The sequence below is a fragment of the Amblyomma mixtum genome, chromosome 10 (assembly GCF_055824585.1).
Source record: "Amblyomma mixtum isolate Tamu chromosome 10, ASM5582458v1, whole genome shotgun sequence".
NCBI classification, from domain to species: domain Eukaryota; kingdom Metazoa; phylum Arthropoda; class Arachnida; order Ixodida; family Ixodidae; genus Amblyomma; species Amblyomma mixtum.
This window is the reverse complement of record NC_143021.1, coordinates 141,551,721-141,578,616: the sequence shown is the minus strand read 5'-3', so window position 1 is coordinate 141,578,616 and position 26,896 is coordinate 141,551,721. Positions and strand designations below refer to the sequence as shown.

General features: G+C 48.5%; 1 pseudogene; it reads right to left on the bottom strand.

The window, feature by feature from the left end:
- Window positions 1–26,896, bottom strand: part of LOC149327124 (alpha-tocopherol transfer protein-like) — a 563,535-nt pseudogene that overhangs the window by 118,774 nt on the left and 417,865 nt on the right.

Sequence of the window (26,896 nt, the reverse complement as noted above, 5' to 3'; positions counted from 1 at the left end):
AGACCATTACGAGTGTGATGTAGACAAAACCTTTACAGTGTAGGTGCAGCCGGCGTCGGTGTGAAGCTTCATTTTGCCAACTGTGGCAGCTGGTATTAAGAGGGATTACCCTCTTTCCACCTGCCGAGTTGGTCACTCTCAGGCTCAGATAGAAAAATCACCCTATCAACTGATAGTGGAAGAAGAGAGGTAGCGCAGTAAGAATGACTCAGCAAAAAGTAGCAAACGAAGCGATTACGAAGAGAGAGAGAATACGAATAGAATCAACCTTGGATTGTAAACCGAACTGAACTAGACACGCAATTTGAACAAAAACGAAACTAGAATACATTGCTGGAAAATTAAAAGGTAATGGAAATCGGAACAGAATAGACGAGTTGCAAAATTGCTTGGTGGTCTGGCAACAGCGCGTGCACAGTTTCCGGTTTACATCTTGGTTCGGTCAAGTTCGTCGAGCTGGTGTATCGTTTTCTATGCGTACTTTCTTGATACCGGTATAGCTGTCATGAATCCTGCGTGTGGAATTTCAAAAGGCGAGCTTCAGGTGCTGTGTTGTTTCCACTTCTCATCTTTTAAGTAATGTAGGTTCTCTCATTAAGCGCCAGCTTATTCCTGCCACGTCCTCAACTTCGCTTGAAGCCTGCCGCTGATAATAGCAAGAATCGGCACTGGAAAGAAGGTTGGAGAGTTCGAACCCTGTGCCGTTGTCGTTTTACTGCGCGCATTAAAGCACCGGTTCAAATGTCGCGCATTATCATGGCTATTTTATTTTCAGGTGGATGCGAATCCATCTGGTACAGTAGCGATCGATTATTTTTCGCGGATTGCACAGATGTGTTGACAAACTTCTGCGGCAGTGGGAATTTTCGTTCGCGCCCATGCCAGGAGCTTCGTGCAATGCATTATAATCACTTAAGACCCTCGACCAGCTACGTAATGCCATTCGTTTACTACAATGTGTAATGCAAATCCGCCGTTTTCAACGTCACCGTTTCAGATACCAGTGCCGGTTGATTTTCTCCACAATTCGTTGAAACCGCGTCTTCCTTAAGGCGCCGTTGACGCGAGTATTGCGATGTTATCAACCGATATTAAGAAGAGGAAAGCAGGCACATTTATATTTTAACTGCGTTTTGTATCAACTTCGTGTTCCTATCGTGTATTTGCCTTGTACCGAGTCTGTTATGCCGTTATTATGGTTCATTTCCTCATATTCATTTTCGATAAGTCCCCCTCACCCAATTCTCTTCGGGGCTTGTGAGGTACAAATAAATAAAATAAAATATTGTTAGGAAAGATGCAATTTTCTTCTTTTTTTCAGATTTCGTACTTGCGATATTGAGTCGAACATTATCCCTATTTCGCAAAAATATGTTGCGGGAAACCCCAGGAAAAAAGTTTCGCCAAAGAGGAAATCGCGACCTCTCAAGCTCTTTTAATAACAGCACAGACGGAATAGCGGATCTTTATATTTCCCGCTGCTATGAACCGCGCGCTTGATTACATGGTTTGGTTTACGGGTTTAACATCCCAAGCGACTGAGGCTTTGAGGAATGCCGTAGTGAAGGGCTCTGAAAATTTCGACCACCTGGGGTTTTTTTTAACGTGCACTGACATCGCACAGCCCACGGGCCTCTAGAATTTCGCCTCCATCGAAATTCGACCGCCGCGGTCGGGGTTGAGCCCGCGTCTTTCAGGTCAGCAGCCGAGCGCCATAAGCCCGGAGCCACCGCGGCGGCTTAACTAGATAAAGGCGCTACAGCTGTATAGCTGCATGCACGGACTCGTTACGCTGGAGAAGCTGTGTGTGCAGGGATGAAATTCGCATATTTTGTTGCTTCCGACACTTAACTAGCTTGCTCCCAAACCTGGACATACGGCTTTTTTGCGAAGAAAGCTATTGGAGCTTGACACAACGATAATAAAATCAGGCGGCCTGAAGCGTTTCAGAACACTGTCGCACGTAATTATTACCAGTTTCAAAAGGCGTCTCTCTTTCACAATGAAGTAGCTATACATAATGCAATTTTTTTTCATAAACTCATCGCCAGAAATATCGAACGTAGGAATCTTAAAAATATAAAGCATTGGAACCTCAGTTTTCTACTTAGGGAGTATTGCTTCACAAATACGAATAAACTCGCACACGATATATGCGGGCGCGATCGCACAACATTATAAGAAAAGAGTGTGTGGGATCTTGCAACAAACGCATGATCCAGAGAGCTTGCTAGCCATTTTATAACTAATTGAACACGGGAAAATATGAACTGAATACGTTGCAAAACTAAGCAGTATTCGGCGTGTGGTTCTTCCAGTGCACTTAGTTCGCAACGGCACGAGCTATTGTGGTTCGTTCATGGAGCGTACTGAGAGCCCATGGCCACGATTTGACTACATATTTATGAACGTGCTTTTTCGCTACTGGAATACACGCTTTAGGAACACAGGCGAAGGCCGCTAAAACTGTGCATAATTCTAGTCCGACCGATTATGCGCTATCAGAGAGTTAATAAATGCACGAAATAGGTTTCTAAGTTTGATTAGAGCCATCAAAGGCTGTGGTCCCATCTGAATTTAAACGCAAATCACGAAGAAAGCTTTCTGAAAAATCAGCTCAGAAAGCGAAAACTGTGCACTGATCGGCGTGCTGACACATGATACCTCGATCGCAATGGCATTTGGTGAAAGTTGGGACAGAGTAAAAAAGAAAACAGAAAAGCGAAATGCTGGAACGCACCTGGTTCTGGTACGCATCGCAGTGTCATTGCATAGTGGACAGCGTAGCGAAAGAGTGCATCGGCATTTCCTTTTCAAACGAAGCGCAGCCGTTTAAATCCAACGCTAGGACGCGGTTTCGTTTCCTGTACCGAACCAACATGAACGTTTTAGTTCTTGGAGAGCCGGGATATGGCGCTGTACATTTTGCATATAGTCGATTCTTTCGCAATTCAACTAAGGTTAACTAGAGCTAAAGCACAGCCAATTTCTGCTTTCACTACCACGTTCCTCTATTCCCTACGGCACGGTTCAGGTGTCCACCGAGATATGTGAAACAGATACTGCGCCATTTTCTTTCCTCAAAAGCAATTTACCAATTTTGCCGCTACGTATCTTAATTAAAGCTCGACTGAGGTCTCTATTGTTCCAAGAGAGCATTTACGCGCCTTCCCTCTGCTTTCCGAGCTCCCGCTCCAGTGGCTTCGCAGCTTAAAGCGCGCGTAAGGTGTGAACTGCTGGTTACAACGGACAACGGCGACGGCAACGCCGCGAAATGCAGATATGGGCGCCAAAGAGCTGCGCTCTAAACAAATTGTGCTTGATGCACCATGTAAAATACCCTCGGAGACAACGAAAATAGCATAAACGGGATCCTCTCTTCGCCGATTTTGAAAAACGCCGCAAATGCAGGTGAATTATATTGCGTCAGCCTTCTGGTTTGAAGAAGCGAAAAGATTTAATATAATTACCCGAAACTAAGCACATAGAACCTCTGAGCTTGAAGTCTTAGCAAATGCTCCTCAGTGGCTCAGTGGTTACGGCGCTCGGCTGCTGACCCGAAAGACGCGGGTTCGATCCCGGCCGCGGCGGTCGAATTTCGATGAAGGCGAAATTTTAGAGGACCGTGTGCTGTGCGCTGTCAGTGCACGTTAAAGAACCCCAGGTGGTCGAAATTTCCGGAGCCCTTCACTACGGCGTCCCTCATAGTCTGAGTTGCTTCAAGACGTTAAACCCCAATTAACCAATTAACCAACCAGTAGATACCCATGGAAACTGAAAAAAATTAGAATTGCTATTGCGACTACGTCACAGGCGCCTCCAATCAGCCGAAGCGGTGGCCTTGTGGTAGAGCATCCGCCTCGCATTCGGGAGGTGCAGGGTTCGATGCCCAGTGCCACCAGGTACCCACCGGTTTCTTTAATGGGTACAAGATTTACCCTGGCCTGGTGCTCGGCTCTTCTAGGGTGAGATGCTTGGGAAAAGGGTCTTAGACCAAAAAGTTGCCTTGACGGAACAGAGATAAGTTCCGCCTTCAAGCAACCATAAATCCGCTGCGTGCGGTAGAAGCCCATCTTGCACACGTTGCAGGATTAACGTCGCGTCTCGCAGGCCTTGATTTTTTTAGATCCTAGCTCTTGGCACCCGTTCCTGCGTACCGCGTCGTCTTAGGCGCGTTGGCCTTGTCGGAGTAACCGGTTGTGAAAGTAGCGGAGTGAAAAGCCACCCGAAAGGTAGCTGCCTCGGGAAGACCTCGCAGGGTGCGCTAGCAGCGTAACATGCCATCTGCCATCTGACAGAGGTTCAGCGAAGTGTGAACAGCTCCGCTAAAATCTCGCATTACAGACATCGTAACCACCGGTTAATTTTTTTCACCGGTGAATTCTTTCTAACGGAGGTGATATACTCAAAAAGACAGCAGAAAAGGTATATATCTGTTATGAATATCACGCACGAAATATACACGCAGAAATTATGACTGGATGGAGACATCAGTTCGTATCTGCGCTGCTTAAGAAAGCTATGAATTTCTTCTCGAGTATTGATGAATTTTGAAGACCTGCTTGTGCTTCGAGAGAGCATAAATGAAAGATACATTTTTTAAACGCTCTTTGATATTCTACAGACGCACTCTGTTGAATCCGTGGACTTTATCGATCGGTTCCTGTATGATGCTGCAATCTTTTGCACTTTCGCGCCTTTTTGATGCTCATTACGGCAAAGTGATGGTAATTACGGCAATGTTGGTGTGCACCACCGAAATTGGTTATCAACACTTCTGTTGCTCCGTCGACGAGGTGAACGACTCTTCTGGCAACAGCAAGGCTCCTGCAAAAAGCAAGATCTGGTTGCCTTCCGCGACGCCTTAGAAATTCAGCACAGTCTTGCCGCAGACAGAAACCATGAGAATCGAACGAGGTGGAATGGTGACGCCGTCATCCAGGATGCAAAGTGCGGTCGGGTGGTCTGAAGCTCTGTGTATTGCGTTCTCTGTGGAGAAACACACGGCCTTTGACTGGAGGTCGATGACTGCGCCATTCTCGGTCAAGAAATATATTCCGAGAATGACGTCACGTGAACAATGCTCGAGTATGACGAACGTTGCCAGGTAGGTTGCGCCTTCAACTGTGACTCTTGATGTGCAAGTCCCAGTCGGTGTAACTAAGTGACCCCCGGCTCTACGAATTTGTGGGCCAACCCTCGGAGTGGCGACCTTTTTCAGAGTTGCTGCGAAACGTCCACTGAGGATAGGGTAATCGGCCCCTGTGTCGACGAGTGCAGCGACGTCTGTATCGTCGAGGAAAATGCTGAGGTTTTTTGTCGTAGCCGTCGTGTGAGAGATACGGCGCGGTGTTCGGTCACGGCTGCGGTGCGGCGCGGCCTCGCTTCGATTTGTCAGGTGGCATTGGCGTCGAGTCGGCGTATCATGGTTTTGGACGGCAGTTGGTATTGGCATCAGGTGACCACCTAGTTGCGGCGTAGGAGTGTCTTGCAGATTGCGTCGATGAGCAACCTCCCCCTCAAAGGTTGATGCTTTTAGTTTTCCTGGTGGTGGCTTGGCGACCTTCCCCGCGGAAAGTCACCGTAAGACCGACGAGGAGAAGAGAAACAACGTGGGGATGGCAATCTACGTGTCCCTCCGGCAGATTCGGCCAGATAATCGTTGATTTCCCTGGGTCGCTGCGCAGGCTGCGGACGTGGTGCATCGGCAGGGAATCCCTGCAGGCCCGTCTGACGATACCTGCAATTCCGTTACAGCAGAGTGGACGGTAGTTGGGAGTGCGCCAGATGTCACTTTTACGGGGATACGCTGTAGCAGGACGAGCAGGTGGTGGCGGCCGAAAAGAGGCCGGGATTTCCTGAAGGCGACACGGCGGCGGTTGTGCGCGACGAGCAACAGCGGCGTACGTCAATAGCGGTGGGGCTGTGGATGGCTGAAAGCGAGCTGGGGCTGTTGCACCTCCTCCCGAATAACCGCGGATAGGGTAGAAACCGTTGGCGCAGGCGGCGCAGCCGGGAACAGCTTCTGGAGCTCCTCGCGAACGACAGCTCGTACGGTTTCGCGAAGCACGTCAGTGGTATTGATTTCAATGGCTACCGCAGTCATGACCAAAGGCTGACGCTCGTATTGCCGCAACCGCATATCGAGTGTCTTTTCCATGGTGGTGGCCTCCGACAGAAACACTGCGACCGTGCTCGGTGGATGGCGAACCAGTCCGGCAAAGATTTTCTCCTTTACACCTCGCATAAGGTACCGGGGTTTCTTCTGCTCTGTCATATCCGGGTCAGATCGACGAAATAACTTCGCCATCTCTTCGACGTAGATCACCACACTTTCATTTGGGAGCTGAGATCGGGACTGAAGGAGCAGATCGGCCCGTTCTCTTCGAAGCACTGTGGTGAAATCTTTCAGGAACTGGTCTTTAAATACATTCCACGTCTTTATGGATGACTCCCGGTTCTCGAACAACGTACGAGCTGCGCCCCCCAGCGAAAAGAACACGTGTTGAAGTTTGGAGTCATCCGCCCATCTGTTGCACCGGGCCACGCATTCAAATTTCTCCAGCCAGTCTTCCGCGTCTTCGCCTGGAGGACCTTGGAAGATCGTGGCTCTTAAGGCTGCTGCAGCACAACAGAAGGTGAACTAATCGTCGTCTGCATGCCTATTTTGGGCTGGACGGTCGTCGACGATGACGCAGGACGAACCGATTGAGTCGAACGAGACTCCAGGAGCCCAAACTGGTGTTGAAGGCCTTGAATCCTCCGGCTGCCGTGGTGTACAGGCGTCACCTCGATGGCAGATGACCATCTAGGACTTGAATCCCTGCTTGCCGGGGGTGTCCGAGGCATGGAATGCGTCACCCCGCAACTCCACCAGATGTCACGCGTGGTTCAGTACGTCAGGCACAGTTCAGTACGTCAAAGTAGGTGACTGCACCGGACGTCGGTAGCAGCCCAAATGCGGAGCAATCGCTTCAACTTCTTTCTTTCTAAGGCAAGCTCGCGCGCATTCCGCGCTGTCGTGTTGCCAGGAGAGCGATGACGACGAATGGACGGTGTCAATATGCCACATCATAAGACACATATAGGCTTCTACAAGAACTGAATGCGGTAAACCCTAGTTTGCAATTCAGTGTGCAGGTTGAAAAGACGACTGCCTGCAGTTCCTTGACGTCGGCGTGCACTTCACCGTGTACCGCAAGCCTACACACACAGGCCGCTACCTTGAGTTTAAATCAAATTATCCTGTGGCTCACAAGAAGTCATGGTTGCTTCTTCTCTATTGGCACGTGCCACGCGGATCTGCACCGAGAAAGAACTGTAATTCGAGCTGAATGTGGCGCGGCGAGAACTTTCGGGAAATGGTTACCCTGCCGATTTTATTGCAAGAATTTAAAAGAAAGTATTGCAACCGAGAGCAGCTATTCCAAAAAAAGTTTGTGCCAACGCAGGCACCCCATGTGTTCACGGGATAAGCGATCCTCTGTCCTGCGTATTGCCAGGTTATGATTTGCGCATTGGGCACGTGCCAACCGGCAAGCTACAGAACATGCTCGTCAACGTTAAGGACCGGCTGGCGGATATCAACGTCCCTGGTGTTGTTTAGCGTCTTCCTTCTGGCGGATGCAGCCAGGCCTACGTCGGCGAGGCGGGAAAGTTCACGCGGCGACTCAAGGAGCACCAGCGCGACATCAAAAACAAAGGTATCGCTTCCAGTGCGCTTGCTAAGCACGCACACGAGTCAGGACATCAGATCGACTCGGACAACGCAGCAATTTTAGCCAAAAAGGAAACTTGACAAACGCGGCTTCCCCTTGAATCATCATTCTTCCATTCGACAACTGGGACCATTAACCGCACTGCAGGCAGCTTGCCACTAATATATTACCAGTCATTACGTCACAAATTTCCTGCCTAAATTACGTGTACTTGCTTTGTCCAACTTATTGTGGACAAGGAACCCGTAGCGGTTCTGAAACGTCGTTCTTCATTGCTTCACTTGGTCAGTGACTGAAATTCATTTTTTTTTCACTAATAGATTTAGAGAAGCATGGAGCATTAATTGCTATACTTCAGGCTAACGGTCGGACATTGCGGGACAAATGTCGGTAGTTTGTTGTCGCTCAGGATATGACCCGGTATCTAGCCGCGTTCGATTGTATCTGTGAGAGACAGCGCAGCGAGGAGGTTTGTTAGGCACAGATGTTGCTAACCCGTCTGTCTAGGGAAGCGTCTTATGTGATGAAGAACATTTTAGACGGCGGTGTAGGCGGCTGCGATGAGCTCAAAGGTATTGTATTCAGCATGTATCGTCTACCACATGTGGAGATAAAGAGTGCCAATGCGAAAAGGAGAGCCCACATTCGTACTTAGGTATGCCCTACCAGCTGAAAGCCTATATTTTAGAATGGCTTGAAAGTGAGGAAGCCTCAGACGTTATAGATACGGTGGTAGAATGCGCAGCTGCAGAGCAGCTGTGCTCTTTAGCCACGAAACAATATAGCTCGTCCTTTGCATCTGCAACTGCTGTTCTGACAGGGGAAGATGCCCCACATCCGCCAACTAAGGAAACGTCATCTGTACCTTCGGATGCAGTAGCCACTGCATTGGGAGACTTAATTACCGCAGTCTCGCCCTTCATAATTGCAGCTAGTTATCGGAAAGTGAATCTTCTAGCAGTTCATAACCGGGAGGTGTTGTAGAGCATGGCGGAGAGGATGTCCGGCTGGACACATTAAAAGCAGGCGGCGACGTAAGGGAATTGAAAGAGGATGACAAACCGTATAGTCTCTGACTGAAATAGAAAAATACGAGATTTTTTGGTTCACGGAAATGGACGCATATTGAGGATGCTGAGGCTGAGAAGAATTACACTACTCTTTACGGCGAGCGATGCAAAATAAGTCTCGTGCTTACGCACCGCTGCGAACTTAGTCACAGTCTGGAGAGAAGAAGCAGCAGCACTAGCGATGACACCGCGCGTGCAAGGAAGGACAACCTTCGCTCACAACCGACTGAATCACGTCAAGAGCGGGCGAACAAACTGAACAACCTGGCAGCGTTCATAATGTTTCACCGACGCCTGAAGAGGCTAAGCTGCTGGGCCACAGTGAAGTTCAGAACCTGTCAGACACCAAGGAGGCTGCAACGTCATTTCATCCCATAAAATGAGAAAAGTGCGCTAAAAAAGCAGCGTTAAACTTTAGCGCAAAAATGTAACATTAAATGAAACCCGTGATGTCAGTTTGGTTAATACTGTTAATATTACCAAATTTGCAGCGCAGACCAAAATCTCGCACTGATAATTGCAAAAAACAGTCATGCTTTCGGGAATACCTGCAAACTTGAAGTAATGCTATACGTTATCATGATTTAGCTGAATACTAAAATACAATGCATGAATAACTTAATTCATCTTTATTTCACGGCTTATCTTATTTCTTCGCTGGTATGTGTGCTGCTCAACAGATGGATGTCGAGCGATATGCAAAAAATTATTAGATTTTTTCCTATACTCCTCTTTTCATTTTGTGTTCTGACTGTTCGTGCGTTTTTTACAACTATTTGTATTTTCACATCCTATTTCGATCCCTTCATGTTCATGATAGTGTTGAACAGTGATTACGGCTGCTGTATCGTTAGCATTTATTTGGTACCGGATACTTGTCTTTGATTCTGCTATTTTAGTGGTAAAATAAAACATACACTCGCCAAAGTGGTGTACAAAATCCCCTGCAAAAACTGCGATGCATCATACATTGGCGAATCAGGCGATTTCAGAAGAAGATTAAGAGAACATAAGAACGACGTCAACAAATGTCGCACCTCATCGAACCCGCTGGCAGAGCATGCTCAAGAAAAGAACCACACCATTGACTGGGAGAACGCCACAATATTAGATACCATGAAACCCACATCGTCACGACTGCTCTTAGAATCTTTTTATATACAGACCACGGATCATGTCATTAACAGGACGAAGGGTAATCTCCCGGATAACTACGCCCACTCACTGCGTTGTCAAGTGCGCATATAAGAAGCGGCCCATTCCGTCCATCATTCATTGTGAACAAGGGACCCGTACGGGTCCCGAAACGTCAAACTAAGTTTTTTATAAACCATCTTTTGGCGAGTGTATGTTTTATTTTACCACTATGCCTCTCCCTCGCCAGACAGGATTCTGTCGAACCCTTGACTATATTCTGCTATTTTTCATGAAGTCATGTGCCAAAAAATAAGCGATTTTTCATGCATTTATTATCAAGAAATTCTCTTGTCAGCGAAAACTTCCACCACCTTCCCGAAAGAACCTCCTCATATTCCCCGTATGACACAGAACTAGGCTACGTACTGCCGTTGGCAACCATGCCTGCCCAGCACGGATCAGAACATGTACGCTAGCCTGGATGTGGAACAGACAACGGCCCTTTTAGTGTTACACGGCATATCCAATCAGTGCGAGGGTTGGGCGTTCTGTGGTGTAGAACTGCAGGACGGTGTGTACAACACCGTGGCGCTGAGGGAGTTTTCCCTGCGGGTGGGCTTTCTTTCTCCTCACGTAGAGTGAAAGGCCGTTGCGCTAGGGCGTGCGTGCACCCCGTGCCAGCGTTAGGGCTTTGCTCGCGTTCGAAACGCGTTGGCCGACGGGTACCTGCCGCCTTTAGCAGGCTGCGAGGTTGTTCGAAACTGGGTTTGGCCCGCAAGGGGCACAGCGGGGTTTACGGAGCTTCTCCCAAGCGTACACCCCTAAAGAAAGCCGAGCGCCAGGCCGGGAGACGCTTGTACCCATTTTTACCGGTGGGTGTCCGGCGTGGGTTTCGAACCAACCGCATCCGAGACGGGCGCTCAAACCACTGGGCCACGACTGCGCTTTTTTTTTCTTTATTGCCTGGCTTTGGCTCATGACATTGCACAACAAAAATACACATACCGCTATATACATACAACTCTGTCGTGGTCAGCCAGCGCGAGACTGGCTTCGTCAGCTTAAAATTCCCGCAACATACACAACGGCTCTAGTCTTGAGAGCCACTCGGGAGGCTCCGCAGCTGCTTTTTGGATTGCAAGAAACCAGTCCAGGCTTTCCCGAAAATAAATTCGGGCCGGTCGTGCGTCTTTGTCACAATGGTAGCCTGCCATTCTGGAGCGTCATATACAGTGGAGGCCCAAGAGCGTTATGAGATCAAAAGGTGCCCCATCCTCATTATCAGTGCTTAAATAGCGAATTCGGTGCGCGTCAAGTGGTAGCTCTTTCTTTATGGTCCTTTGTAACACGTCCCAAAAATAAACCCCTTACCAGCAATGCAAAAAAACATGGTCTATTGTTTCAGGCTGTTTACAAATTAAGCAGTTCGATCCCCACGGTAAAAATAAATCCTTTCCCTCTAGAAACTTTTTAACTGGTAACGTCCCGGTGTGTAACTTAAAAAAGAAAGTCTTTACTCCTGGTGGCACCTGCATTTTCTTCACCCTTTTTAAAGCATCCCCTCCCGGGCCTCCACTGTACAAGGCCCTGTACATGGGCTCTGGGAAAACAATATCACAAAGATCATTGTACAACTTTTTCCTTTTACTTTTCCTCAAATAATCGGTGGAAAAACGCGCCGAAAGAAACCGAACACTTGCTACAATCTCTTTGTAGTAACCAAAAGTTCCACCAGAGAGCTCTTCTGTGGATACCACAAACTCCGGCAGCAATCGCCGCAGCTTCACTTGGCACACGGTGCGCAAGAACGGGTCTGTGACATCTCGAAAAAACAAAAAACGGTTCACCAGCTGCCTTAAAAAGAGGTGCTCTAGCCCTAGCCCTCCGTCTTTTACCCGCCGGAACAGGTTCATCTGCTACAACGTTCCCATTCGGACGCCCATATGAAAACTGAAAAAATCCTGTGTAGCTTCTGAACGTTCACACGCGAGCAATGCAAAACCTCCATCACATACCACAGTTTGCTAATAAAAAAGGATTGCAGACTGTAGCTCTGGCGAAAATTGAAAGGCTGGTGCCTTTCCATTTCCCAGCTCGGTCACGTGCGTCTTTAGTTTGCTCTTTCCAATACTCCTCGCTATCGCGATAAGCATCGAGCGGAACGCCCAAATACTTGCCCGGGGTCGTCGCCCACGGTACGTTGGCGAAATAGTCCGGGTGTGATGGCCACCATTCATGCCAGAGCCCAAGGCACTTGCACCAGTTAACCCCGCTACCTGTGACTTCGCTGAACGCGCGTACACACCCGACAGCTTTACTTATGCTCCCCTGATCAACCGTAAATACTGCAACGTCATGTGCATAGGCCAGCAGCTTAACTTCAGCTGCTTGTAACCTAAATCCATTAATACTATTGTTTTCTATGATTTTCATGCACAGCGTTTCGATGTAAATACAAAACAAGAGAGGGCTGAGGAGACAGCACTGACGCACCGAACGCTGCACGCTAATGGGGGCCCCCAGACTCTTGTTAACAATCAATCTTGTCGTGCAGTTTCGATACGCCAGGGCTACACCCTTACGGATAACTGAACCAACGTTCACATGGTCTAAAACGGTAAACAAAATTTCATGGGAAACACAATCAAATGCCTTTTCAAGATCAATCTGAAGCATCGCTACTCGCCCATTGATGTCGTCACAGCTTTCAAGCACACTGCGCGCTTTGTGAATGTTGGAAAAAATTACAGTGCAAAATTGTATAAAACGTTCACTTCACCGTGATGAAAACCTCATTGAGGCATCGACTGCACGCCTACCAGCCACTGTTTTTAGTGAAGCCACTACCAGCCGTCGTGCCTTGAGCGGATGGGCAAACCGTTGCGATCCCTGAACGCGCTATATCCTCACATTTGCCGCGCCGATGGACGTCGGCTTTTGTGCCGATTGCACATATAATGCTTTCGCAATAGAAAAGAAAACAATTGCGCTGAAAACAAATATCGTCGAGCCGGTACCAGAACGCTGCCCATGTGTCGCAAGCCGGGTGCGCTAACCATCTGCCACCGACGAACTTTTATTCAGTCCATTAGCTGAGGGGTTCACTGCAGCCAGCTGATATCCTATATCAACGCTATCAGATGACACTCTTAAGGCTACATAAGTCTCCTTCAAGTAACAGCGCAAACACAAAGACGGGACGCATAGAACTGGAACACACAACGAGAGCTCATTGTGTATTCTAGTTCTGTGTGTCCCGTCTGTGTTTTTGCGCTGTTACTTGACGATGAATAACGAACAAGCTCAAGCTGCTGCTTTGGTTGTCTCCTGAAGAATTTTTTGTTTCTGTTTACGGCACTAGCTCACCGAATTCACTTATTGAGTAGCACTCCAGAGTGAATTTCATCCGCTAACGGGCCTGCTGTATTTTTTGCTTGTTAAGCTTACCTCGTCTGTCTAGAAGCAATCGTGTAATCATCTTTGTGACAGCTTCGTTTTGTTTGTGGACAAAATGACCTGTGTTCTTTTTAACAACCCTTGCTCGTTTTAGTTACGTTTCTACTTATGCTTGAAGCCCGTGTGGTGTGCGACGTCAGCGCACGTTAAAGAACCTCAGGTGGTCCGTAATTCTGGAGGCTTTCACTACCACGTCCGAAAGCCTGAGTCACTTAGTGACGTTAAAACCCATAAACTAAATTAAACTAAACATTTCTTTTTGTTCATATTATCCTGCTTCTGAGTGTGTGTTTTGTTTTCGGGAGTATTGCGATAGCATTACATGTCCCGTTAGCACAAAAGTCGGCGTCTGCCGCCCTGCGTTGAACGGAATGCCGCGCGGTCTTCCGAACAAAACTAGGACGATGCCCAGCGGCGGTGTGCGATGTCACAAGACATGTAAGCGAGCATGCAAAATTATGAACGATGAAGCGCCACCTGTTGTTACCTATGATGTTCATAACTCGTAGTTATTAATCACTCAGTCATTGTGAAACGTATCACTACTCAGCACTTTACAAGACCTTCTTTGAAAGGCTATGCGCTATATAGACGTTCGCAGGAAAAAAAAGTAGAAGTGCGGGGAGAGAAACGCGCTTCTGTCTTGTCGTGTCTACTTTTTCCTGTGAACGTCTACTTAGCGCGCAGCCTTTCGAAAAAGCTCGCTTACTAAATAGCACGTCAAAAGTTTTACTTGCGCCCATATCGTCTGCTACGGGCTCTTTGCTATGTCTTCAGTCTATGCGATTCGTTTCTGTCGTATACACTTTTTTTCTTGCGAACGTCTGTTTAGCGCACAGCCTTTCAAAATAGATCATGAACCAATTAGCCCGTCAGACTGTCTTACGTTAGCGCTTTACACGTAACGTAATTTAAGGTGTATCCATAGAGTTTGTACAATGCATGCGTAGTCATGACGCCTAGTCAGTCATTCCTCAAGGAAAATAATGGTTCCGCAACATAGCACGACTTAGCGGTTTCCATTTGCGACGTAGCATGACTCAGACCTTGCAGGTAGCGCAGTCAGTCATGACGCATCCCTCAGCAGTATTACTCAGCACTCTGCTGGTGACAAAATGTACCGTGTATAGAGTTGCACAAGCAACATGCCTTGTTCTGCTTTGTAGCCATAGTCACGACTAATGATCATTCTGAAATGTACTTTAGGGGTACAGAGTTTCTTTAAAAATTTAGAAACATAATGCATGGTGATGCCTCATACTCACCGTTATGACTCATAGTCATGGTGACGCGTAGCATAACTCAGCATTTTAATGCTTTCGCATTTGGGAACGCAAGAAGTCTTAAGGGCCTCCGCCGAATTTTTTTACTACTCAAGGGTGCTTTTTCTTTGCGCGTGTTTCACCTGCCTCCACGTGGTCGTGACGTGCGCAGTTTCCGGTGCTTGACTGTATTTATTCCTTCGGATTTTTTATTAAGCCCTAACTTGCGAGTTACCGCTTGTGGTGCATGCTTTCTCGTGTGTGCTTCGTCTAGTTTGCTATGATTTATGGCATGCTAAGGTTTTACTGCTATGACTTTTTTTTATTTCCATCTCTTTCACGTGACATAATTTGTATCTGATGAGCGCACAGTATCCCTAGTTTTTTAAATCATTTTGTCCCCGCCGCTTTCTCTCTGTTTATTTCCTTTTCCACCAGCACCGCCTTCAAGAAGATAGTTAGCATTTGCCTGCGGTTTGTTTCTTTTGTACTCTGTTGCCCGTGGAGCGTTTTGATCATGAATCATGTCGTGAAATTTTTCTGATTTTTTTTTTCGTTTCGGACAACAACCGTGGATGATACCATAGGATAAAAACATTGATAAAATGCCAATTCTGTCAGAAAAAAAAACACGCGGTTCTAGAAGTGGAACTTCCAGGAATTCCCTCCAGTTACCACTATTTACTTTGGGGGAAATAAGGGATGTAAACTGCGCTGAAGTTTTCTCGTCCATTAATCACCATTTCGCATTGAGTTGTGGTCCACCAGTAGCGCCGATCATACTCTCTAGGCCTGTGTAATCAGAAAATGAGTTAAACTAGTCAAGCTGACAGTAGACTGGCTGGATAACTAAACTAAAACAGCGTTCGGCTATTCAAGTCTTGCTCAGAGTTGCGAAGGGCCCTGCTCGCGCTTCATTTCTGTGTAAGCGGCACTCAACAAATCTCTTGTACGGCGTTGAGCGCTACAGTTTTCGCCTTGGGCATGCTTTGATACCATTTTCCCTACCTTCGTTGTTTCTCTAAAGCCGCTGCCGTCGTTAATCGGTGCAGCCCTGAATGGAATTAGGCCCGGTGCACATCTATATCGTTTGTCGAAAATATTCAGCGCAATTGGTTTTATTCTTGGCCTTACAATGTGGACTCGTACGCATAGCTAGCATTAGAAAAACTGTTGAAGGTGGTAGGAACTTACGTCGCGCGTAAAAATTTTGTTACTTGTAAGGATGCTACAAGAGGCCCACAGCGCAGCTTTGAAGAAAGCACTTTGGACTGTTTGATTTTGACAAAGGCTGTTCATAGACACCTGCTGCTGTGGCTATGGTGCTGTTGCTCTCGGTTGCTCCGCCCTGATAAGTTGGTTTAAATCTAGGTTGAGAGGGCCGCACATTGATAAAGGCGAAACGCGAAAGGGTCCCATGTTCTTAGCGAAGTGAGCCCGTGATCAATACCTCTCTGCGTTTGAAATCAATCAGTACCGTTTTCCTCCGTCGTCTCTCATAGCCCATGTGTGGCTTCACGACCGTTAAGCCAGAATAGCATACCATTTTACACCTGCTGACGCTGCCTCTTCCCGCTGATTTTTGCGCAGTGCATGGTGGCCATAGTCCAGGACGTGTACGACAAAGCGGCCGCGGAACGCGCCGAGAGGGCCTCGACTGCTTCTGCGGCATCGGACTATTACAGTCGCGCCTCATCCTTCAAGAGCGAGACGATGCAGGCGTCGACGCCCTTGGTTACCGCCGCGCTCAGCACCGGGGGCGGCAGTGATCGCTCAAAGGCACCGGGTGACGAAGCGGCGGCTCCAAAGAGACCGCCGCGCATTATCCGCAAGCAAACCGTCGGCCCCGCCGAGGCCAGGCCGGGAAGCGAGGGACAGAAGGCGGACGCCGACGCTGCGTCGCGGCAGGACAGGAGCGCAGCCAAGAAGAGCGCCAAAGAGAAGGCGGGGAAGAGCAAAAGAGAAGGGCCCCGCAAGCAAAATCCCTGAATAAGAAAGCACGGGGACCCTCGCACGACATGGGCTTTAATCTCGTCGAAGTGGCACTCGTAGACGCTTAGCGCAGATCTTTGGGATGTGGTGATTTTGCTACGCTGACGTTATTGGATAGACGCATGCATTCCTATTTTAGGCCTCGGCGTAATTTGTTTGCCCATGCCATAACGTAGATTTTCTGTTCAAAGTTTCGCCCTGAATTCGAGCTGATCTAGATTTTTTTCATCGAAGGATTTTTTCGTGGAAGGAAGCGTGCATCGTTTGTTCGAGATAAATCATACATGCTTACGGCTTCCGGACTTCTCCCCGCTTGGAGTGCGTTTAGTGACAATTCCCGCTATCATGCCGGGAATAATTAATTGAATTTTTAAACTTTCCTGCTCATACGCTGGGCTCTCATAAATTTGATGCACTGGACTACGCTCCTTTTGAGACGCAAGATTCACAGCAACTCAACAGCCACAGTCGTTGGTCCCTGGCTGCAGTGAAGAAATCCCTCAACGCCCTTTTATGGGACACCTAGATTTTATTAGGCGCAGAGCTACCTCATACATTTTTTGTTGCTGTTGTTGCTGTGGCTTCACTGGGAAACCGGCTTGCTGACAGAACCGCAACAGCGCGAGTGCTTAAGACCTCGTTAGCAGGAAGTTAAGAATTTGGCTACTAAATAATCATCACTCATCTCATCCCTGGAGCGTCTTTAAATTCGTGAATTAGTTAAGAAGCCTAAATGAGCTGGGAAGAATTGCACCTAAATCATTATTAGCGACAACAATGCCAATGCAGATACAGCACTTGAGCGCAGAAGAAAATATTACGAGCAACTTTAGCGGCTAAAGTGGTGAAAGGAGAAAGCCTGAGTGCTGCATTCTGCTACGCGATTGTTCACATCACATTTTGTTGGTGCATTAATAACTGCCAATTAATGACGCTTAAGCTTCGCCTTTAGGAGTGGAACGCGACAGCGTGTTGTAGCGCTTCCAGGGAGTCCACGGAATGCCACCATCCGTTCGGCGCGATGCGTTGCCCTTTGAACGCAACGCTTTTTGAGGAAACGAAATGGGGCTGTAATTCTCTGTCGTCTCGGTGAACACCTGAGCCGCACGGTACAGGAAGGGAGGAAGTTTGAGTGAAAGAAGAAAGAGGGGCCGTAGTGAAGAAAATGAAAATTGTATTTGAGGAAAGGAAGTTACGCATTAACTGTCTCGCATGTCTCAGTAGACACTAGTCGAAAATTGTATTTGAGGAAAGGAAGTTGCGCAGTAACTGTCTCATATTTCGGTGGACACCCGTCAAAATTCACGCGTGGTGACGTCACGACAATTTGGACCCATCTGAAACGCGGACAAATGCGGCTTGCTCGTCGGTAAATTGGTTTTTGAGGAAAGGAAATGTATCTATCTGTCTTTCATATCTCGGTGGGCACCTAAACCTCGCCGTAACGGGAAGGGAGGAATATGGGAGTGAAAGAAGAAACCGTATTCACTAGACGCACCTTTGTTCATTCCAAACCATCGAGCTGGCATGGCGTAGACAATACAGAAAAAAAAAGCTGGCATGGCGTAGTGGTAGCGTGCTCGACTCGCACTCCGGAGACCGGGGTTCGATTCCCAAGCTCGGCCAATTTCTTACTCGGTTTTATTTATTTATCTGGTCTGACTATAAAGGTTAATTGGTCTAATTGGTTAAGTAAGCAATTAACTAAACTCAGTCAAACTTACTTGGAGCATCACTATACGATCCCTTTAATTGGTTGCATGGTTAGTAGCCAAAGTACAATTGGCCCCGTTTGAAATTCGCGCACTGTGACGTCACGACCGTTTCGACCAACTGAAAAGCGTGACATTTCTGTCGACAACTGCTGCTTACAACGATGAGGCATTAAAGGCTTTCGCCTTATTATCAGGTTGCCATGACTAGGTCGTAAACACGGAGGGTCGTTAATGACCAACCATCTCATCGCAAATTTAATGCTAAAAGGCAGGTCGCTCTTTCCAACTCGCTTTTAGAAATTTGATACAGAAGCTACCTGCACGACAGGCACCTTGGTGACTTTTTCCTATTATAATCGAGTCTCAGAGGGTACTGGTAATCAGGTGAGTGGGTGAAATTTAAGTTTCTTAAAAGGAGCGTTTCCGCGACTTTAAGATCGGCAGCGTACAGTAATTCAAGGTCCTCTTATTTCACTGCAGGTCAAATTGTCGGTTTCTGTTCTACAGGGCCAGAAACATCCTGACCCTGATTGTCATAGCAGTGAGTTTTATATGTCGTTTTTTGCCTTGCCTTGCACATGCGTTGTTGGAAATTTTCGATGCTGTTTATGAAGGGGGCTTTCTACCTCCTACATTAAATGCTGGTCGCACCATACTGAACCCGCAAAAGCACACCTCCAGATCAGTTGCAAACTGTTGAAGGGTATCGTTCGATATGCTTATTGAACGTTGACTGCAGCATGTTTTTGAAGTTTCTTCTCGTCTGCAGCTAGTGGCAATAGTTTTGGTAAGATCGCACCAAGTGTGCAGAAGCAAAGTCCAGTCCGCAGTATCCAAACCCACATTCATCTCACAAGTTCGGTATTGGAGGGAGTATACTACGATGTTGACTGAATTTGCCAAGGCCTGACGGTGGCACTGGGACCAGCGTCTGAACTTGGACAGTGTGTTTGAGGATTTCAAAAAAGTCTTTCACACCGTGAGAACACGTTTATTGAATAAAAAAGTGGCCGTTTACAACATTAACCCTCAACTGATGTCATAGGTAACGGATTATCTTTGGTTATAGCCGCAGTTTGTGATTGTAAGTGGCGCTCAGCATCAGGAGGGTGCAAGCTGTCCCGGTGTTCACGAGGGCTCCGTGTTAGGGCCAGTTTTGTTGTTCTCTATGTGAATGACATTACTGGTGGAATAGGGTCTCAAATGCGGTTATTTTCCGATGACTTCGTTCTTTATAGAGTTTTCATCTGTGATCGCGGCGTTGAAATGTTTGCGTTAATTGGAACATGGATTAGAATTTTTTCAAAACAGTTATGCGAACTTTACAGGAAACTAAGACGACGAAGAAGAAAAGTTTTATTTCAGCAGAACGGGAGTATTTGGCGAGATACCGGAGGCAAAACACGCCCACGTGACGCCTGACATGGCCTCGCAACTGTCTTGTTAAGCCGGGGGGCGTCGCCGAAAGCACGCCTGAGCGCTGCCCGAGGAAGCAGTCCGAACACTGTGTTCCCAGGTTATGAAAGAATCCCGCCTTTATTATCGCGCTCAGCTTTCATACAGCAGTGTCACATGACCGCAGATCCAGTATCGCAGCCGCAGCTGCCGATGCCTGCTCACGTCACGCGTCTAGCATGGACCAAAGATCCCAGCACTGTAACCGTCGCATACGCTGCACGCAATGAACAGTTCCATCTTTTGCTGGAAAGAAGTCTCGAAACGTAAGTGTTGCATAAGTGTCACGGTAGAAACACGGCATGACATAACATAAATACATGAAGGTAGACATAGAGTATAGACATAGCGACACAGAAAGACGCGCAGCCAGACAAAGCTACTACTTCGCACAAAGAAATAAACAAAACAAGTGATTGAAACGAAGCAAAAAAAAACCCAGAACAAATACAGCCGAGAAGTAACAGTACAATTGCAAATGTTCTTCACCGGCACACAGAGGGAAAATCAAACCAAACAAGAAGTGTTCAGAGTGTGACACCGCGCTAAATGTACAGCTGAAAGCGGGAGCGCAGTTATAAGTTAATACTTGCAAAAACAGCCAACTCATTTTCATAGTTTTTTCTTAGTACTTATTTAGAGTTTCTTTTCAGGTCTCGCTACCTCAATAACACTGCCACGATGTATTTGGAAAATATATTGTGGACATGCACTCCTAAGTTAGGAAGAATACTGCGTTGGAACAGTTGTTTTAATTTAAGCATTTAGCGTTTACGTCAGCCCTGATTTGAAGTGGCGCCATCAGGGTGATTATAACGCTTCTAAAGCGCATAAAACAGCGGGATTTCTTTGTCGAAATGCGAGCAATTTGGAATTGACTTGTCGGGATATTCCAAACAATACTTATGTCAAGTAGATTCTGAAGTACGCTTGTACAAATTCGGATCCGTCTTCCGCTCGAGATAGATGTAACTTGTAGAGGGTAGAGAACCTTCCCTCTTGTTTTGTGTCAGGCACACGAGGGGCTCGGTACAGTGCATCGCGTGAGAAAAAAGCACTCAGCACGGAATTGCTCTCGGCAGCATGTCCTGTTAAACTAGACGCTTGCGTGATTCGGTAAAACAACGAACGTGTACCTGTCTGGCTTCACAACAGTTTTTTACCATGGGACTAAAAAAAGGTAGCTTCGAAATGACGTTGCATACTTTGTCATTTTCTTCTTAAAAGTATTTACCGGCCGCCGTGGTGCTTCAGTGGTTATGGAACTCGCGGCTGACCCGAAAAACGCTGGCCCGATCCCAGCCGTGGCGGTCAAATTACGGTGGAGGCGAAATTCTAGAGGACCGCAAACTGTGTGAAGATGGAGACATGTTGTTTGGTTTAGTTTGTTTTGTTGGGATTTAACGTCCCATGGCAACTGAGGCTATGAGGGCCGCCGCAGTGAACGGCTCTGGAAATTGCGACCACCTGGGGTTCTTTAACGTGCACTGACATCGTACAGTACACGGGTATCTAGAATTTCGCCTTCATCGGAATTCAGCAGCCGCGGCCTGGATCTAACCCGCGTCTTTCGGGTCAGCAGCCGAGAGCCGTAACCACTGAGCCACCACTCACTGAGCCATGTTGTGTCATGGAGGAAGTTCTGATGATGGAGGCGGGACGTATCGCTGCGTCGAGTATTCAGATGGGTGCAATGGCACCCTTCTCCCCTTCTGCGCGGAAGAAAAAAAACTCTGCCTTTCCCGTAACCGAGAGTAGAGTAAGCATGAAATGTTTACGGGCATAATGCGAAGCGCACGCTGACACGACGAGACGCAGGCCTGACAAGAATGTATATGAAGCGCGTTCGAAACTGTCCGATGTGCGTAGAGGCGAAAGCGTTTTCAGCACCACTTTGCGTATGTGACACTGGTGATGTTACCACTGGATTACGTCACACATAATTCATGACGAAGTAATGACAAATTAATGATTAGTGTGTAATGACTGATTAATGACTAAATACTAATAAACTGCTAATTAATGACGCTTAAGCTTCGCCTTTAGGAGTGGAACGCGACAGCGTGTTCTAGCGCTGCCAGGCAGTCCGCGGAACGCCACCACCCTTGCGGCGTGATGCCTCGTCCTTTGAACGCGACGCTTTTTGAGGAAAGGAAATTACGCAGTAATTCTCTGCCATCTCGGTGGACACCCGAGCCGCACCTTACAGGAAGGTAGGAACGCCACACCCGCTCGGCGCGATGCCTTGCCCTTTGAACGCAACGTTTTTTGAGGACAGTAAATGGAGCAGTAATTCTCTGTCATCGCGGTGGACACCCGAACCGCACCGTAAAGCATTTCATGCTTAAATATTGTGGCATATATGTGCTTTTTGCACGCGTTATTAGAAATCGGAAATTATAATTCCGTGCATTATCAAACGACAGCTCGACTGATATCTTGATAAACATTGAGAAGACACTGGCAGCAGTTATTTTTTGTGACTCGTTTGGAGACCAACCGGCGCTTGCATGCCGGTCGCGTAGGAGGGCTTAGAGAGTCTCGTTAAATCTCGTTAAGTCTCGTACGGTGCCCGGATGTTCTCGTTTGAGAGCCCGGATGAGTGGGTCTCGGTCTGGGCGTGACGTCACCACACTGCCGACAACGGGAGCTAAAAGCATTTCATGCTTAAAATTGCCGACAATTACATTACATCCTAATGCGAAATTTGAGCGCAGCTCATCAGCTGTTTCAGCTCTTCGATAGGCTGAGGCAAAGAATTAGAGCAGGACATGTGTGTACAATTACAGACAACCTGTTATGTTTCATACATATTCCTTTTTCAAGAAACACTCCACAAACAAACAGTTCTTGATTGTTATGAAGGAAGCTTTGTGGACGGAGAAGTAGATGGATATATGCTCGACTGGCTGCACCAAGGCCTGGTTCTGAAAGGCGAGGTCTGCGCAAGTATTTCGCGAGGTTGTCACAGCTGCGGAAGCCGTTACGGGCGAGAATAGCGGGATGTTCTGCCGTATAAGTGTTAAGAAATTCCCGCTTGCCTTTATATCTACATTAAAGTCCCCACCCACCCTGCCACCCTGGCAGGTGGCAGCGTTTCTGGCACACCGTTGTCAATGCCAAAGCATGCAGCGCACATCTGTCACTACCGCCACGTTGCATCGAAGCTTACTCCGTCAAACTGAGTCAGGAGCAATGGCATCAAACCTGCGACCGTCTTAACGGCCAGTTAGGATGCAAAAACTCGTGGTTCTTGCTCAGACATCTACTGGACCCAATTCACACCAAATCCACATCTCACAAGAACCTCACCCGTGTCATACAAGCTTTTCAGGGAACAAATGAGGAACTCCTCGCTACCCTGAAAGACAAATACATCAATACTTCCACTGAAATTCCCATCCCTTCAGGATACACGGGTGCTCAGAACACCAACATGGACGCCGACATCACGGCAGGAGAAGTCCGCGCCGCCCTCAACAAGATTAAAACCACCGCGGCCGCTGGCGACGACCACATAACCAACAAGATGCTTCGTAACCTCGAAGATCAGTCCGTCGAGGCACTCACGGACCTCTTCAACCAACCCTGGCATGAGGGTCGCCTTCCAGACACTTGGAAGCATGCCAAAGTGATTTTCATACCTAAGCCAGGCAAACGGCTCGAGCTGGGCAACCTTCGGCCCATCTCGCTCACGTCCTGCTTGGGAAAGGTCATGGAACACGTCATACTCAATAGACTCCACACTCACGTAGACCAAGAGGACCTTTTCCCCCCCCCCCCCTATGATCGGCTTCAGAACCGGCCTCTCCACTCAAGACATTATGTGGCAAATCCAACACGACATCCTCCATCCGAGACCCATCCGAGCTACACGAACCATCCTAAGCCTAGATGTCAGCAAGGCTTTCGACAACGTGTCACATGCTTCTATCCTGGCAAACCTCTCACAAATGAATGTAGGCACTCGCACTTACAACTACATCGCCGACTTTCTTCATAACCGTACAGCAGAATTTCACATTGCAGACCTCCACAGCGAGAAGATCACACTAGGCACCCGAAGAACACCACAAGGAGCAGTCCTATCTCCGTTCCTTTTCAACACTACAATGAGAGGCCTCCCTCCGCTCCTGGAAAAGATACCTCACATTAAACACTCAATATATGCCGACGAAATTACCCTGTGGACCAACTGTGGCTCTGACGGGGAAATCCAAAACTCCCTCCAAACAGCAATCGATAAAGTACACTCCTTTGTACAGGCGAACGGACTCACATGCTCCTCCACGAAGTCAGAATTACTAGTCATCAGGGACAGACGAGCTCGCCTGCCCATCCCCGACTCGCAAGAACCTATTGTGCTTCAAGTCGACACATATCCCATACCTCCGGTCCGCACTATCCGCGTTCTGGGTATGTTAATACAGAACAACACGCAAAACTCGGAGGCCATTCAGCGCCTCCGCACCACAGCCAATCAGATCAACGGCCTTATCCGCCGCATCAGCACCCGCCGCAGAGGTATGAGGGAAGATGACCTCTGTCGGCTCACGCAAGCTTTCCTCATTAGCAGGATAGTCTACTCCTACCCCTACTATCACCTCCGCCGGAAGGACGAGGAAGCTGTGAACAGCATTATACGTTCAGCGTACAAAGCGGCACTGGGGCTACCTCAGTACGCCAGCACACAGCACCTCCTCCAACTCGGCATCTAAAACACGCTCACAGAACTCATAGAGGCACACAAGACCGCCCAAATCCACCGCCTCTCCCGCACTAAACACGGGCGGCTCATACTTGACCGTCTCAACATTAACCCCATAGGCGACGTCCACCCCACGACGCCCATTCCGATAGGGGTCTATAGCCGCCTAGTTATAAAACCAATCCCGAAAAACATGCTACCTGGCCGCCATGACACGCGCCGTCAACTGAAAGCCCAAGCACTAGATGCCACATGCCTTGCCGACGAACACGCAATATACGTAGATGCTGCACGGCAAAGTGCAAACACATACGTGGCTTGTGCAACCACGCCACAGTCTACTCTCGTCACCGCCGCCACAGTAGTAGCTCACTCTCCGACAACGGCAGAAGAAACCGCCATCGCGCTGGCCATCGCTGACCCACGTACACGCACAGTCCTCAGCGACTCCAAAAGAGCAATACAAAATTTCTCGGCAGGTTTTATCTGCCACCCCGCTGCACGCATCCTTCGCGGCTGCACTCCCGACCATAAGATCAACCTGGTCTGGGTAGCCGCCCACGCGGGAAACTCTGGAAACGATGGGGTCGACCGACTAGCCCGAGGACTAACCAACCGGGCGGCCGTCCCCACAGACCCAGACGCTCTTGCCGAGGCTCCCCAGACCTTTGCCGAAATTACCAACCTCTACAGAGAGATGAGACGCCAGTTCCCGCCTCCACACCCCGACTTGAATCGAGCGCAAGCCACCTTGCTCCGCAGGTTGCAGACACACTCTATCCTTAGCCATTCTAGACTTTCACTCATCACAGACGGGGAATACGACCCCGTCTGCCAAAATTGTTACCAGGGAGAAATCGCCATCCAGGATCACATCCTCTGGGATTGCGCGGGAAATCCGCCCCCTCGAACCTTACTGCCAGCTCTCTCCGAAGACGGATGAAACGAACTCCTCAAAAGGCCAGACAAGAGCATCCAACTGGCACTCATTTCGTGGGCCCAGGAAGTCGCCCCCACCTGGGGGCCACACCAAGCCCACCTGCCCTAAATCCCGCCAATCTATGGCAATAAAGTTGTTTCCCTCTCTCTTAAAGGACGATTGTGTTGTCTACTGCTCCAAGAGGACAGTTATGCGCCTTACGTCTGGTTCAGGGGTCCACCGAGATGTGTGAGAAAGATATTGCGCATTTCCTTTCCTCAAAAACCAATGTACAAATTTTACCCTCTGCTTTCCAAGCGCCCGCTCTATTGGTTTCGCAGATGTGAGAGACAGATACTGCGCAATTCCTTTCCTGAAAAAAATATAGAAGACACTTTGGAAATTCTAAAGTGTGCTTGCCGATGCGAAGATCCAACTCCACGCAACCTGATTTGGGCCCCCGGTCACCAGGGCCTCCAGGGAAACGAACAGGCCGATCAGGCCGCCCGCGCACTCTCTCCCCGGGCTATCTCCCTGTCCTTGGACGCCTACTCCCAATCAGACAATCTGGCCCTTACATTCAAACACATCACCGATTACTACAAGGAGGAGCACCGGCGCTACCCGGCCCCTTGTAAGGGACTGGATCGCACTGACGAGCGCCTCCTCATCAAAATTCTTACTAACACTGTACTGTGCCCGGCGGTACTTAAACATTTCAACGCATCCTTTGATGGCACGTGCCAGTTCTGTGGGGAGGTGGCTGACACCTTCCACATGGTTTGGGCGTGTCAATCAAACCCATCTATCCCCCCCAACCCCAACCCCACCAGAGAGGACTGGGAGGCGGCCCTGCTCGGCTGTCAGGACCTAAAGACCCAAAAGGCCTTGGTTCACCGGACGCGGGCGGCGTTGCTTGCCAATGGGGCCCCGGAATAGGGGCTCCACCTAGTATTGTTAGGGGAAAGGGCCAATAGGGCCTACCCCAATCACCTCTCTGTAAATATTTATTGCATTATAAATGTTTTTCACCACCACCACCACCAGGAACTGCTCGGCGCGGAATCATTGGGCCGATCGGTGGTGGTGGTGAAAAGCATTTATTTAGTAATTTACAGAGAGGTGCTCGGGGAGAGGCCCCTAATGGGTCTCCCCCTTACAATACTAGGCGGAGTCCCTCATTCCGGGATCCCGTTGGTCGAGACCGCTACACAAGTCCGCCGAACCAGGGCCTGTTGGGCCGATAGTTCCTGGCAGCTGAGCAGGGCCGCCTCCCAGTCCTCTCGGGTAGGGGAAGGGGTGATTGGGGGGAGAGAAGGATTTTTTCTGCATGCCCAAACCATGTGGAAGGTATCGGCCACCTCCCCACAGAATGAGCAGCGGCCGTCAAAAGAAGGATTAAAGTGCTTGAGAACCGCCGGGCACAGCAGGGTGTTTGTAAAGAGCCTGAGGAGAATTCGTTCG